A 16,472-nucleotide genomic window follows, 5' to 3' on the forward strand; every position below is an offset into this window, starting at 1 on the left:
TTTGTAAGTTATTAAAATATCCATATGGAGAATCAGTGGTGGAAAAGTCAGTGAAAGTCACACTGGCCTCCTCTCAGGACCAACCTGGAATTACAACGAAATTGTGGAGAAATCACCTGGAACAAACAACTGAACAAGAGCGAGAGAGGAGCCTTATAACCTCCAACAGACAGAAGAATCAGCTTTAGCACAACCTAACTTGTAGGGGTGTGGTAGAGACTCTAGAAGGTGGGCGGGGCACCCACGGTGGCAGCACCAAGAGGATATTGAAACGGCCAGATGGATCCCCCTGAGAAGAGCTGGGTCTAAATCATAAGAGGCGATCTCCAGTCTACAGCACCAGAGCCCCAAAAGTACATAGCTAACAGCCAGCTGTGAAAAGCGGCAGGGTGGCTCTCTGCCAGAGATGGGAGGCTGGAGATGCAAAGAGCTGCTTAAAGGGCCAGTGCGCTTTCGGCTTTTGGCTCAGAGGACGTGAAGGTGCAACTGTCTTCGGTCGTCCCGAATCCGGGTTCATCCGACACCAGCCGCCTCCATCATGCTGCTGAAGTTCGACCCCAACGAGATCAAAGTCGTATACCTGTGGTGCACCAGCGGGGAAGTCGCTGGCACGTCTGCCCTGGCCCCCAAGATTGGCCCCCTGGGTCTGTCTCCAGAAAATGTTAGTGATGACATCGCCAAAGCAACTGGTGACTGGAAGGGTCTGAGGATTACAGTGAAACTCACCCTTCAGAACAGACAGGCCCAGGCTGAGGTAGTGCCTTCTTCCTCTGCCCTGATCATCAAAGCCCTCAGAGAACCACCATGAGACAGAAAGAAGCAAAAAAACATTAAGCACAGTGGCAATATCACTTTTGATGAGATCATCAACATTGCCCGACAGATGCGGCACCGATCTTTAGCTAGAGAGCTCTCTGGAACCATTAAAGAGATCCTGGGGACTGCCTAGTCTGTGGGCTGCAATGTCGATGGCCGCCACCCCCATGACATCATAGATGACATCAACAGCGGTGCAGTGGAATGCCCAGCTAGTTAAGACCTACAAAGGAAAATATTTCAATTAAAGATCATTTGACAACTAAGTAAATAAATAAATAGCCAATGCATAAATTTTTATTTGCAGCCAGTTATCTTGGGCTTCAGCAATGGCAGGGACATAGTGGGCTAGAGATGCCTGAGGAGAGACTGGGGAAAGAGGCTTTGGGGAGAGAACTGAGAGAGTAGCTGGTGGGATCCTGGTGCTGACTTCTCCCTCATTGAGCAGCAGCCATCTTGCTCAGGCAGATCACTCTCCTGAGTGGTAACAGAATGATAGGACACAGTATCCCCACCCCCAGGGGGGACTCTGGCCCTGCTGAGTACAGAGTGGCAGCCACAAATAGTAGATCCCTAGCTAAAGGGAGCACAGAGTGGTCTAGAGATTCTTGAGGAGAGACTGGAGACAAAGGCTTTGGGGAGAGGATGGAGAGAGTAGCCAGTGGGATCCCAGTGCTAACTCCTCCCCCATACAGCAGCAGCCATATGGCTCAGGCAGACCACTCCCCTGAGCAACAGCAGCGTGAGAGGACCGAATAACCCCACCCCTCAGAAGGGACTCCCCCCGCCCCACCCTGAGCTGTCTAAGCCTGCCTGCTGAGTGCAGAGTGACTAGATTAACAGCTGAAGGAGATAGCCACAAACAGTAGATTACTGGAAATCTCGAAGAGACTGCCTAAGGGTCAACATCTGACATAAGAGGCAGATCCAGAAAGTAAAAACAGTGGTTTCCTACCATAGAAGTTCACACCACAAAGTCAGGAAATCAAGACAGATCAATTTAAGATGCAGAAGCAAAAAAAAAGAAGAGTCTCACAAATAATGGGAAGACAAAGAAATACACCTCAGTTGAAAGGAAAGGAGGAATCCCCAGAAAGAGAACTAAATGAAATAGAGGCAAGTAAACTATCAGATATTGAGTTCAAAACAATGGTTCCAAGGAAGTTCAATGAGCTCAGTAAGCTCAGAGAGAATTACAAAAAACTTCAGGGAAACTATGTGAAACTTACTGCAAACTATATCAGCATCAGAAAGAACATATAAATTATCAATAAGATGCAAGAGGAAATGAATAATACCATTTATGAATTGAAGAACACAGTAGAAGAAATCAAAAGCAGGCTCGATGAAGCCGAGGATCGAATCAGTGAGCTGGAAGATAAGGTAGAAAAAAGCTCCCAGAAAGAGCAAGAAAATGAAAAAGGACTTAAAAAGAATGAAGAGGCATTTAGGGAAATGCCAGACAACATGAAACATAGTAATATCCATATAATAGGGATACCAGAAGGAGAAGAAGAGGAGCAAGGGATAGAGAACCTGTTTGAAAAAGTCATGATGGAAAACTTCCCTAATTGGAGGAGAGAAAAAGTCACACAAGTCTGGGAAGCACAGAGGGTCCCATTCAAGAGGGACCCAATGAGGCCCACTCCGAGACACATCATAATTAAAATGGCAAATATCAAAGACACACAATCCTAAAGGAAGCAAGGGAGAAAGAGGTAGTAACATGTTAAGGGAGACCCGATACAGCTAGCAGCTGACTTCTCAGCAGAAACACTGCAAGCCAGAGGGGAATGGCAAGAAATATTCCAAGTCATGAAAAGCAAAGGCCTGCAACCAAGACTGCTCTACCCAGCAAGGCTCTCGATTAAAATGAAAGGTAAAATAAGGAGTGTCCCAGACAAAAGACGGCTGAAAGAATACACTTCCACCAAACCAGAATTGCAAAATATGCTAAAGAGACTGCTTTAAGAAGATGAAGGAAAAGAGTCTATGAATATCCAGTTCCTTTCACAGTCACCAGTACTTGATATTACCAATGTTTTTAATACTAATTAATCTTGTGACAATGATGTGTTATTTTAACTGTTACTTTATTACTTGTTGAAACTAAACCTGTTTTTGTCCATTTCTTTCCTATTTCTATTTTTAAAAAGCTTTAAATGACTTTTGGTATTCTTTATCCATTTTTTGATTAAATGTAGAATTTTTCCCCTAAAAAAAGGACTAGTAACTCTTTTTTAGATGTGTGGCAAATACTTTCCTATTCTATTACTTATCCTTTAACTTTTTTATATGTATAGCCTTAAATGTTTAATATAGTCATATTGTCAATATTTTACTTTACAGTTTCTGGGTTTGAATATGTTACTTCAGGGTAAGAAAAATACTATTTTGTATTTTCTCCTTAAACTCTTTTGATTTTACATATTAATTTTTAACTCACCTGAATATTTTTTATATGATGTATGAAATAGGGCTATTTGTTTTATTTCACGTAATAGTGGTTCATGCACCTTATTTGTTAAATAAGCCTTATTTTCCCCATTGATTTGAAATATCAGTTTAATCCTATATTGTTAGATATATACGTTTATTTCTAGAATGCTCATTTTATTTCATTGATCTACTTAATTCTGTGCTGGTGTCATGTTGTTTTAATTGCTGGGACTAATGGATTTTAAATTTTTAATATTTTTGAATGGGTCTTGACATTTAAAAAATAAATAAAATCTCTGCATTTAAAAAAAAAAAAGGAAAGAAAGAAAGAACTCCTGCCTTTTGCAACAACATAGATGGAACTGGAGAATATTATGCTAAGTGAAATAAGCCAGTCGGTGAATGACAAATACCACATGATCTCACCTATAAGTGGAATCTATTCAACAAAATAAACTAATGAACAAAATAAACCACAGGCAAGGAAACATGGAGCAGACTGAAAGTGACCAGAGGGGAAGGAGAAGGAGGACAATGGTGGAAAGAAGGAGAAGGGACTAAACAAAGAACATGTATGAATGACCCATGAACATGGACAACAGAGTGGGAACTGACTGTGGGAGAGGAGGTTGGGGTGGGATGGGTGAGGAGGGCAAAGGGGGAAAAATAGAGAAAACTGTAATAAAATAAACATGATTTAAAAAAATAAAATAAAATATCCATACATTTTTTGGCTTTATTTCTGTGAAATCACTATGTTGTAATCAAGATTTCTTATAAATTGTGTTATTTGATGTCCATTACATCTCAAAACTTGGGAAGAAGAATATAAAATATCTTGTTAATTGTTTAATAGTATTATATGTACTGAAATGATATCGTAAATATATTAGTGTAAATAAAATGTATTAAAATTTTAAAATAGTGTTATTTGTACAATAATGCCAAATTAACAGGCTTTCTGAGTCATTTTTTTTCTTAGAGTTAAAAAAAGGTTAAGTTCTGCTTAAAGGATATTTGTTCTGTTGTAGCAGTAGAAGTTGGAACTGGCAAAAAAAAAACAAAACTTAAAGCAATAGATAGATTGAGAAATGAACCATGAATTCCACACATTAAACTTTGTAATGGAGTCTCATGATAAGTTATAGTTGTCACAGAAGATATTACACAGTATTTTAATGTTATTTTATAAATTACTATTTTAAATTGCAATTTCATCATCTTGTTTTTTTAAAGATTTTATTTATTTATTTTTAGAAAAAGAGGGTAAGAGAAGGAGAAAGAGAGGGAGAGAAACATCAGTGTGCGGTTGCCTCTTGTGTGCCCCCCTCCTGGGCACCTGGCTTGCAACCCAGGCATGTGCCCTGACTGGGAATCGAACTAGCTACCCTTTGGTTCGCAGGCCAGCACTCAATCTACTAAGCCACACCAGCCAGGGCAAAATTGCAATTTTATCATCTCTTAAAGCAATATTTAGGACCATATAACATTTCTTCATGTCATCTTTAATTTTTCAGTGCTGGGATATTTTAAAGAAAATAAAATATTGTTCAATTAAATCTTGATTTGTAATGGTCCTAAAATAGTTTATAGAAATCAGTTTGGGATTATTTGTTGGTTTGTCTGCTTCATAGTCATGTGTGATAAACATGGTGGCCTCTATGGAGTTTCTTCCTCCTGGTGTTCATACTTTTGTGTGGTCCTGTTCCCCTTGAGTGTGGGCAGTACCTGTGACTTGTTTCTAACCAGTAAAAAATAGTAAAGATGATGGGATAGCATTTCTGTGACTATATTATGGTATATAAGACTGTCTAGATAGTAGAATCACTATAGAGACTGTAATGGCTTGATGAAGTAGGCAGCTATGTTGGAAAAGCCTGTGTGGCAAGGGACAGCGGCAGCCTCTAGGAGCTGAAGGTGGCTTCCAATCCATATCCAGCAAGTAGCTAGGGTCCTCAGCCCTATGGCCACCAGTAAATGAATTTGGCCAACATCCCAGCTGAACTTAGAAGTGGATTCTTCCCAACTAAGCCTCCATGTGAGAAAGCATCCTAGGGGACACCATGATTGTGGCTTTATGAGACCCTAGCTAAGCTCTGCTTGAATCCTTGACTCACAGAAACTGTGAAATAATGTTTTGTTTTAAGTAGTTTGTGTATGTTTGTGTTAATTTGTTATACAACAGAAGATGAATGTACTGTGCAAAAATACTTTTTCCATTTTCTGGCTTTAATTTCCTTTTATTTTATTGCAATTTCGTTTTCATTGTATCTGCTATGTGGAAATTCTTTTGACTAAAATATTTTAAATTTTTTTAAAAATAAAAGAGCAAAACATCCAAACAAATATTTCTTTGTGTGTATGCTTTTTGGCTTACCCCCTTCAAATGATAAAAAGTGTATGTTTAAGTTTGTAAACAACCACCACATAATTCTCTCACATTGCTGTACCATTTTATACCTCTACTAGTGATATTGAGAGCTCTAGTTGGCCCACATGCCTACTAACACTTGTTATGGTCAGACTTAAATTTTAACCATTCTAGTGGCTGTGTAGTGTGATATCTCGTGTGGTTTTTCACTTGGGTTTCCCAAATAAAAAATATTAAACATATGTTTTTTAATGAATCCCTATTTTTTAAATTTCATTTTTTTCCCATTACCATTTATCCTCCCCACCCTGCATTTGCCAGGCTGTTGTCCATGTCTATGAGTCCTTATTCTTTTTGCTCAATCCCTCCTTCCCCTAACCTCTACTCTATAGCAGTCATCCTGCTATCTATGAGTTTGTCTCTATTTTGTTCGTTAGTTCATTTTGTTCGTTAGATGACACATATGAGTGAAATCATATGGTATTTGTCTTTCTCTAACTCGCTTATTTCATTTAGCATAATGTTCTCCAGGTCCATCCATGCTGTTGTAAAGGGTAAAATTTTCTTTTTTACTGCTGAGTAATATTCCATTGTGTAAATGTCCCAAAATTGTTTTATCCACTTATCTACTGATGGACATTTGGGCTGTTTCCATCTTTGGACGATTGTAAATAATGCTACAATGCATATAGCGGTGCTTATATTCTTTCAAATTAGTTTTTTGGGTTTCTTTGGCTATATTCCCAGAAGTGGGATCACTAGATCAAAAGGCAGATCTATTTTTAATTTTTTTGAGGTATCTCCATACTGCTTTCCACAGTGGCTGCACCAGTCTGCATTTCCACCAAGAGTGTAAAAGGGTTCCCCTTTCTTCACATCTTCTTCAGAACTTATTGTTTGTTGATTTATTGATGACTGGTGTGAAGTGATACCTCATTGTGATTTTAGTTTGCATGTCTCTGATGATTAGTGACATTGAACATCTTTTTATATATCTGTTGGCCATCTGTGTGTCCTCTTTGGAGAAGTGTCTATTCAGGTCCTTTATCTGTTTTTTAATTGGATTGCTTTTTTGGTGTTGAGTTTTATAAATATTTTATAAATTTTGGATATTAATCCCTTAGCTTATGTATTGGGGAATATATTCTCCCATTCCTTGGGTTTTCTATTTATTTTGTTGATGGTTTCTTTTGCTGTGCAAAAACTTTTTAGTTTGATACACTCATCCCATTTTTCCTCTTTTGTTTCCCTTGCCCGAGGGGGTAGATCATATAAAATATTACTATGAGCAATGTCTAAGATTTTACTGCTTATGTTTTCTAGGATTTTTATGGTTTTGGGTCTAATGTTTAAGTCTTTAGTCCATTTTGAATTTGTTACTGTGTGTGCTGTAAGAAATTGGTCTAGCTTCATTTTTCTGCAAGTATTGGTCCAATTTTCCCAGTACCATTTATTGCATAAACTATCTTTTGTCCACTGTATATGTGCTTGTTTCCTCTATCAAATATTAATTGACTATAAAGGTGTGGGTGTATTTCTGGGCTCTCTGTTCTGTTCCATTGATCTGTATGTCTATTTTTATGCCAGTATCATGTTATTGAACATGTTTTTTATGTCCTTATTGGCCATTTGTGTATCCTCTTTTGTGAAATGTGTAACTTAAGTCTTTGACCATTTAAAAAATGTTTTTTTCTTAAAGTTTTTGAGTTAAAAGAGTTGTTTGTATATTTTGATACAGATCTTTGGTCCAGATATATTGTGACCATTTTCCTTCTATCTGTGGTTTTTCGTTTTCCTTTGAAAAACACCTTAGAATGGTATCTTTCAAAGAGCTGGATGTCTTAAGTTTGATGTTCAATTTGTGAGTTTTTATGATTAGTATTCATGCTCTGTCCAAGAAATTTTTCTCTATTCCAAGATTATGAAGGTTTTTTCCGATGTTTTCTTTTAGAAGTTTTGTAATTTTAACTTTTATGTTTGGGTCTTAATTCCTTTTGAATTAATTTTTTTAAGCTCTAAAAATTGTTATAAGGTTACATATATGTATTAAAATTTGCCATTGATTATATACATTTTCAAGTATACAATTCAGTGGCATTAAGTTTATTCACAATTTTGTGCAACAATCACCACTATCTATTTCTAAAATTTCTTTGTCACCCAAAATAGAAACTCTGTGTCCTTTAAGCAGTAACTCCCCATTCTTGCAGTCCCTGGTAACTCTATTCTACTTCCTGTATCTATGTGTTTCTATTTTGTAGGTATTCCAGATTAATGGAAACACATTTGTCTTTTATGTTACTTAGCACACTTAGCATCTTGTAAGTTTTGTTAAAAGACTTTTTAGCTTTTTATCCATTTTATTATTAGCATAAGTTGTTGCTGCTGTTATTTTCATTATTCTTTTACTATTTGTTGATGTGTAGTATTCTATCTTTTATTCCTGAGAATGGTAGTTTATGTTTCCTTTCCTTTGCTTCTTGATTTGTCTTACTAGCATTTTTATTAACTTTATTAATATTTTTAAGGAACCAAGTTTTGGTTTTGTTTTTTTTTTCCATTTTTTCCTACTTTTATTTTTCTTTATTTTTTTCTTGCATTTTGAATTTAATTTGCTTTTCTCTAAAAATTTTTTTATGTAGAGGATTAAATTAGTGGTTTTAGATGTTCCGTTTAAAATGTAAGCATTTAAAGCTATATTTATAATAGCTTTTTAATTTTTATAAAATTATAGCTTTATTAAAATGCTATAATAGCTTTTTAATTTTTATAAAATTTTATAAATTTCCCTCTAAGCACTTCTTTGCCTTCATACTATAAAGTTTGATATGTTGTGTATTCATTATGATTTTATCTAAAATATTTTCTAATTTCCTTCCTTATGTCATCTTTGACTAATAAATTATTTAGAAGTGTGTGGTTTAATTTCTAAATATTGGGGAAATTTTCAGGTTTTTTATTGTAGTTGATTTTGAATTTATTTCTGTTGTCAGATAACATAATTTATAGCATTTTAATTTTTTGAAACTTGTTGAGACTTCTCTGATAGTCTAGTATTTGGTCTTTCTTGATGCATGTGCAGTGTGTTTGATTAGTTGTCTTGAACTCTAACTTGTGCCCCCTCAGTTGAGTAGAACTGCTGTTTTCTTGAACTCTAGCTCTCCATGCCACTGTAAGAAAATTGTTCCCAGACATAGAGGTGGGATAATTGGAATGTCTTAGCATTCAAGGTGTCCTTCGTTCTAGGTTTGCAGTCTTGCATTGCCTTTCCCTAGTGCCTGAAAACTGTTGCCTCATATATTTCATCTCGTTTTATGGTGGTTTGTAGCATAATGGCTGGTTTTGTTTTAGTGACTCTGACATACTTGTGGGTGAATGTTTGACAATCTTAATGTTTAAACTGAGGTTATTTTAGTTCTCTCATAAGTTAAGCCTATAATTTTTGCATCAAATGTAAAGCTAATGAAATTCTCTTTCATTCCTACATTCTCACTTCCTTCTTCAGGTAACTCAACAATATGTATAACAAAGTTGTTAAACATAACTTTTGTCCCTGTTACAATCTATAGAATTGAGTAATATTTACCTTTTAAAAAGTTAGTTTTGATTTTTTTCTCTTACTTTATTACCAGTTAAATTAATAATTTCATTTAAGTCTTTATCCTTGCCAGTGACCATTTCTTTCATAATTTTTAACTAATCTTACCTGTTTAGCTATTTTAGCATCAAATTTCAAATTCATTTACATTGAACCTATACATTTTCCATTGTTTTCTGTGATTATTTTATTGTTATTCACAGGAGTGAAGTCTTTATATTGGTAAAAATCTAAATATTGATTAGATAGTATTTTTTAATAACAATCATACCAGCATTTTTATTGGTATTTGTCTTTTTTGAATACTATGGCTCATTTGTTGTTTATTCAGTCTTTTTTTCAGTGCTAATAAGTGTGTGTGTACTTCCTATGTGCAAGTGAAATATTTTCACTTTCATTAGCAGTTCTTCAACTTTTTACACATTTTTTAAAGATTTTACTTGTTTTTCTTTAGACAGAGGAAGGGAGGGAGAAAGAGAGGGAGAGAAACATCAATGTGTGGTTGCCTCTATGTGCCCCCTACTGTGGACCAGGCCTGCAACCCAGGCATGTGCCCTAGATAGGAATCGAACCCGTAACCCTTTGAATCGCACACCAGCGCTCGACCCACTGAGCCACACCAACTAGGGCAGCTTTTTTTCAACTTTAAGCAGGCCAACATATTTGTAGATTTTCTTTTTCTTTTTTCTCTTCTAAGCTCTGCTTTCTTATTTTTATGTGTCATGAATTCAGCATATACTCATAGTGATCTATAGCAGTGATTTTCAATTTTTTTCATCTCATGGGACATATAATCTAATTACTAAAATTCTGCAGCACACCAAAAATTTTTTTTCCTGATCTGACCAAAAAAAAGAAAGTGTAATTTTGATTCATTCACACCAGATGGCTATGGTTGTATTGGCTGTTGTCATTTTTTTTTTATTTTACAATCTAATGGAAAAGAGGCCTGTGCCCCTAACTAAACAGTCAGTTATTGCATGTTTTAAAAATTCTTGGGACATACCAGTGTGCCACGGCATACTGATTGTAAATTCCTGGTCTATAGGATTAAAAATAAAATGCAATTGTGTTTAGGGAATACAAAGTTTGGATATATTTTTATTGAGGTGCCAGTGCAATTGCATGAAGGGCTTTTTTTTTTTTCTTCCTCTGTGCTATGGAGCAAAACTTGTTCCTCTCCTGCTTAGCTGCACAGGTTTTATTGACCAAAGCAATGGTTATGGAAAAGCCTAGTCCCCTGCTGGTTGGGTAGGAATCCATGAGACAGTATTACATACTGCTGAACCAGGTCCAAGACATGCTACAGATTTTATGGGGAGAACTCTATGTCCATGGGGGATTGGATTTAAAGGGAAAGCTGGTGAGCTGCAGTCTATGGACAGAAAGAAATCCATAGGAAAGTGATGTCATAAAATTTCTACAATAGTTGCTGTGCTAGGATTCACCATGTTGACGCTCATGCCTGAAGGTATGATAGTCCAGGTGATGGGGATACTCTCTGATAACAACCAGACTTTGAGGAGATTCATGCAGACATTTGTCCTTGCTCCTGAGGGCTCTGTTGCAAATAAGTTCTATGTTCACAATGTTATCTTCAGGTACCAAGATAAGGTCTTTGGTAGCTTCGTCACAGAACCTCTCAAGGAACTTGAGGAAGAAGTAGAGGAACCTGAAGAAAGACAGCAGACATCTGAGGTGATACCTGATGATTCTGTAATTTTCTGTGATCAGACTGTCAGCAATGACTTGGAAGAACATTTAGAGGAACTTTTTGCTGAACCAGAGCCTGATCCTAAATCAGGCCAGAGTAAAAACCTGTACCTGAAATCCAAGAGAAAAAGTCTGAGCCAGTATTGGAAGAAATTTCTCCTGAGGATGCTCAGAAAGGTTTTTCGCCAGCACTTTCAGACATAGCTCAGACAGTGCAGGAAGACTTGAGGACATTTTCCTGGACTCCTATGACCAGTAAGAACCTGCCACCCAGTGCAACTGTTCCATATACTGAGATACCACCTCGTGTTGTACCAGCTTCACATCCTCACCGGGAGTCTAAGCCTGAATCTCAGATTTCACTGCAGAGCCCTCAGAGGGATCAAAGAGTTTGAGAACAACAAATAAGTATTCCACCTTACAGAGGACTTAGACCAACCTGTGAGGCAAAGGTTAGCAAGGTGATGTCGAACTCCAAAGAATTGTGAGACACCCTGACAGCCATCAGCTTTTCATTGGCAGTCTGCCTCATGGGTGGGCAAATCAGAGCTTAAAGATTCCTCCCCCTACTCCCTCCCTCCCTTCCTCCGTCCCTCCCTACCTCCCTCCGTCTCTCCCTCCCTCCTTCCCCTCCCTTCTCTTTCCAGTACAGAAGTCTTTTATTTTTTTTTAACACTTATCATGCCATGAATTCATATAGAACATCTTCCAGCAGCTCATGCTCCTTGCCATTGGTTCTCTCCAAGTGTGCTTCTCTGGGTAGAGCAACTCATGCTCCAGTGAACCTAAGCACCTTTCTCTTTGGCTTCCTTGTTTTTGTGATGTTTCACATGTTTCAGGAAGCTATCTTGGCTCTTAGAGTGCTTAATACACTCAATATGTATGTTAATTTTCTTGACAAGAATCTTCCCCTTGCCCTGACTAGTGAGGCTTGGTTGGTTGGGCATCATCCTGAAAAGCAAAAGTTTGCTGGTTCAATTCCCAGTCAGGGCACATGCATAGATTGCAGGTTCAGTCCCTGGCTGAGATGCATATGAGAGGCAATCAGTCGATGTTTTTCTTTCACACTGATGTTTCTCTCCTTCTCTTTCTCCCTTCCTTCCCCTCTTTTTATATATATAGAGAGAGAGAGAGAGAGAGAAGAGAGAAGAGAGATAAATATATAAAAAGATATATATTTAAACAAACAATCTTGCCATTGTTTGTTTGTAACAATGCTCCCTGCGCGCTAGGTGACATTGTAGACTCTTCCAGTTTTGCCATGGTAACATTTGTGGGGCATTTCTTTTTGAACAGTGTCTATTCTCTTTATGTGTACAATATTACCTTTCTTGCAGATTTGCATGTATGTGGCTAAAGGAACAACTCCATGATTTTTTTGCTTAAAGATTTTACTTATTTATATTTAGAGAGAGGGTAAGGGGGAGAGAAAGAGAGGGAGAGAAACATCGATGTGTGAGAGATACGTTGATTTGTTGCCTCTCACATGCCCCCAACTGGGGACCCAGCCTGCAACCCAGGCATGTGCCCTACCTAGGAATCAAACTGACGACCCTTCAGTTAACAGGCCAGCACTCTCGGTTTACTGAACCATGCCAACCAGGGCCTCATGTTTTTAAAAAGACCTAAGGAACGTATAGAGGGTGCCTCTCCTCTTTCCTTTCATGTTAGTCATTTTGGAGAATTGCTAGAAGATGGCAGTTTTGGCCGAAAAGCTTAAAGATGTCTTTCAAAATTATGGCAGTGTGGTGTAGCTGTGTATTAACAGTGCTGGGAAATTGCCCAATTTTTATTTCATTGTACTTGATGATTCTGAGCCTATTCAAAATGGCCTTAGACAACAGGCCCATCGTGTTCAGAGGTGAAGCTTTTTTCAGAAATATTTCAGAAGCTTTTCAGAAATACAGGATTTGATACACATTTTGAAGTCAGGAAAAACTCAAATCATTTCTTTTTTTGAGAGTCAAGACTATCTTCTGTTGTAGAGAAACTATCATTGGAAAAATTGACCATTTTGATTCTCGCTGGTGTGGTTAAAAACTGAATAAAAGGCATTAGTGGAAAAATACATATATAAAGTATGTGAAAAAAATGGAAAATTTTCATGCTTTCAAACAGTTCTTTTTTTAATGGACAAAATTATTTAAATAAGCTAAATTTAAAAACTGAAATCTAGGTATATCTACATATTTATTTATTTAAGATTTTATTTCTGTTTAGAGAAGGGAAGGGAGGGAGAAAGAGAGGGAGAGAAACATCACTGTGTGGTTGCCTCTCGAGTGCCCCCCTACTGGGGGATCTGGCCTGCAACCCAGGCATATGCTCTGACTGGGAATTGAACTGATGACCCTTTGGTTTGCAGGCTGGGCTCAATCCACTGAGCCACACCAGCCAAGCCATCTAAGTAGAAATTTTTATAAAGACACTAATTTTAGTAATTGTTGAACTGTCAGTACAAAAATTGGCCTTTGACCTTATATATATTCTGTCTAACCCGGCACATAAATACATTTATTAGTAATACAAATTCCATAATTCTGTAAAATATTTATCAGCCACCATGTAATATGTTATGAATAATAAACTAAATTAAAATCTCTTTAGAACCATGAATCAGAACAGAAATAAATTGTGTAAATGGGTGTTTGGCTATGCTTGTAAACAGTACTTATATTAACCAAGAAATCCATTACATTCATGTTAATTGAGAAGATTTGACAGGTTAATTTGTCTTTTTGCTTACTTCTAAGACTCTGTGCTGCTCAAATACTTTATAATTTCAGACTGTTTTCTCAGAAGTTTGTGCTTTCACAATTCATAAACAGCAGTCTGACATGGTTGATTTAAAAAAGAAAAGGCATATAAAGAAAGATGTGAATGAGTGTTTTCCTGGGGTCTGAACAGTACAAGTCATAAGAATGGATTTGTAGGGTTTCACTTTACCAGTGCAGAACACCAGATCTCAAGTGACGGAGGCCACCCTACTTCTGTAATGAAATTTTTTGTGTGTTTGTGTTATCTTGCAGGACCTGTAAAGTGAGATGCCTATGGAAGAGGGCTTTTTAAGGGTGATAATACAGTCAACAAATAGTTGTGTGAATAAATAATAAAAGGTAGATGTTCTATTTTCCACACTATATATTGTTGAGTGCTGGCACCAGGGAAATGTTAAGCTTTCCTAGTGGTGACAAAATGGCAGGAATATTGGCACACATGAATTTTAATGGCAGTAAGTTTAAAGAAAGTGTTCTGTGTGGGGATGTGTTAAACCCTGGGATAGTAAGAGTAATACCTTCCTTTGGTAAGATGAAGATCATAAGATATGACTCTCATTCTTTAAAAATCAAACAAATATTTTCTGACTTTAGCATATTTAAGGAACTCTGTGCTCTCCCTCCTCTTCCAATTTATTATTGCAGAGCAGGCTAGAGAGAAATCCATTTGCTATTGTTGTCAGAGTCTTCTACTGAAGGTATTATATAACATTGATTTTAGCGATTGCATTGATTCCAGATATTACTTTGATTCACCAACTTAGCTGAAGACTGGATTTAAAAAAATATAATGAGAATAATAATAGTGCATATGTGATGAGGACTAACTGGGTATTACATGTAGAGTGCTTAGTAAGTACTTAATATATGTTGGTTGCATATGTCATTGCTGTTATTATTTGGTAGCTTGGCCTTGGATATTAGAGAACTAGAGAAGATTGTGCGGAAACTTAGGGCCCTGCCTTAACTGTATGAACTCAGCTTGGGATGGAGATAGACCTCCATTGGTCTCTTAGTTGGGGGAGTATGGACTTTGGTAACCAACCCTGATATCATCACAAGACTTTCCCAAAGTGGGATTCAGTACTTTTTGAGAGGTGCTAGATTTCTGAGAGAGCATTTTCATTTTCATTAGGACTTGTAGAAAACAGGGGATTCTCAAATAGAAGCTGTGAGAGGCTAGTGATTGGGTTGATACATGGAGAGGAAAAGTGAGTGGTCTGTAGCTACTTATGTAGGGTGAGTTTGCTTGGGTAATTAGAACAGTTACTCAAATTTTTTAGACTATGGCCCTTGATAACAAATAGACTTTACATTTTTACCCATCACATGCATTTGCACTTGTATGTTTGTAAATATTTCAGTGATAGGTGTCACAGACATAAATCTCACAAATGGTTCTTATCCTTACTATGTGTGACACATTCCAATATTTTCTTTTCTATTCCATTTCATTCTGTTTCTGTTTAAAGAAAATGTTGGTCCTGACTTCCTAAATTAACTTCAAGAGTTGTGACCTGCAGTTGAGAAGCACTGGTTGAAGTATGAATTAGTCCTTTGAATGTTACCCTAAAAAAACAGTTTGACATACCGTGTCATCTGAATGAATGAGAAGAACCCATCAGAATTGGCATGTGTTCTGCAGCAGGAAACTAAGACTGTTGCTTTACTCCTTGGTTTCCTTAGTTGTCAGTGTTTAGTTCTATACCTTACTTGATCATTTGGCTCTCTTCATGCCAGAATGTTTTTGTCAAGTGGTTTCTTATGTGCTAGGCTTATCTCCTCCTTTACATGGAGCGCTAACTCCTGGAGGGCAAAACCTGTAATAACAGCTAACAGTTCTACAGCACTTTCTCTGTGCTAGGCACTTTTCTGTTTTACATATATTAATCCTCAACACAACCTATATATTACGTACCTTAATTATTTTCATTCTACAAATGGAGAAACCGAAGCATAAAGAAATTAATTAGCTTACCCTTATGAGTTCTTCTGCAGCTTACCTCAATATCTTTTTTAAATATGTTCTGTTGATTTTGCTATTACAGTTGTCCCAATTTTTCCTCCTTTGCCCCCCTCTATCCGGTACGCCCATTACCTCCAGCAATCCTCTCCATTACTTCATGCCCATGTGTCATGCATATAAGTTTTTTGGCTACTCCGTTTCCTATACTTAACATCCCCCAGTCTATTTTGGACCTACCAATTTGTACTTCTTAATCCTTGTATTTTTTCCACCATTCTTCTTCCCCCTCCCATCTGATAACCCTCCAAATGATCTCCGTATCTATGATTCTGTTCCTGTTCTGCTATTTTGCTTAGTTTGTTTTTTAGATTCAGTTGTTGATAGTAGTGCATTTGTTGCCATTTTAATGTTAATAGTTTTGATCTTCTTTTTCTTATATATTTCCTTTAAAATTTCATATAATAATGGCTCAGTGATGATAAACTCCTTTATTTTTACTTTGTCTGGGAAGCACTTTATCTGACCTTCAATTCTAAATGATAGCTTTGCTGGATAGAGTAATCTAGGTTTTAGGTCCTTTCTTTTCATCACTTTGAATTCTAACCAGTCCTTTCTAGCCTGCAAAGTTTCTTTTGAGAAATCAGCCGAGTCTTGTGGAAACTCCTTTGTAGGTAACTCTCTGCTTTTCTCTTGCTGCCTTTAAGATTCTTTATCTTTAACCTTTGGCACATGAATTATCATGTCTCCTAGTGTGGTCCTCTTTGGGTCCAACTTGTTTGAGACTTTCTGTGCTCC

The 16,472-nt window shown here is 37.0% G+C and overlaps 1 protein-coding gene and 2 pseudogenes across 8 annotated transcripts in view; all 3 read left to right on the forward strand.

Annotated features, from left to right (window-relative positions):
- MAST2 (microtubule associated serine/threonine kinase 2) overlaps positions 1-16,472 on the forward strand; it is a 185,095-nt gene that overhangs the window by 89,232 nt on the left and 79,391 nt on the right. The gene's annotated exons all lie outside the window — the stretch shown is intronic.
- Positions 500-1,094, forward strand: LOC129069406 (60S ribosomal protein L12-like; annotated as a pseudogene).
- LOC129069433 (ras GTPase-activating protein-binding protein 1-like) lies at positions 10,426-13,977 on the forward strand (annotated as a pseudogene).

Source organism: Pteronotus mesoamericanus, unplaced genomic scaffold (genome assembly GCF_021234165.1).
Source record: "Pteronotus mesoamericanus isolate MK-2021 breed Mesoamerican mustached bat unplaced genomic scaffold, CSHL_Meso_final contig_221, whole genome shotgun sequence".
NCBI lineage: Eukaryota > Metazoa > Chordata > Mammalia > Chiroptera > Mormoopidae > Pteronotus > Pteronotus mesoamericanus.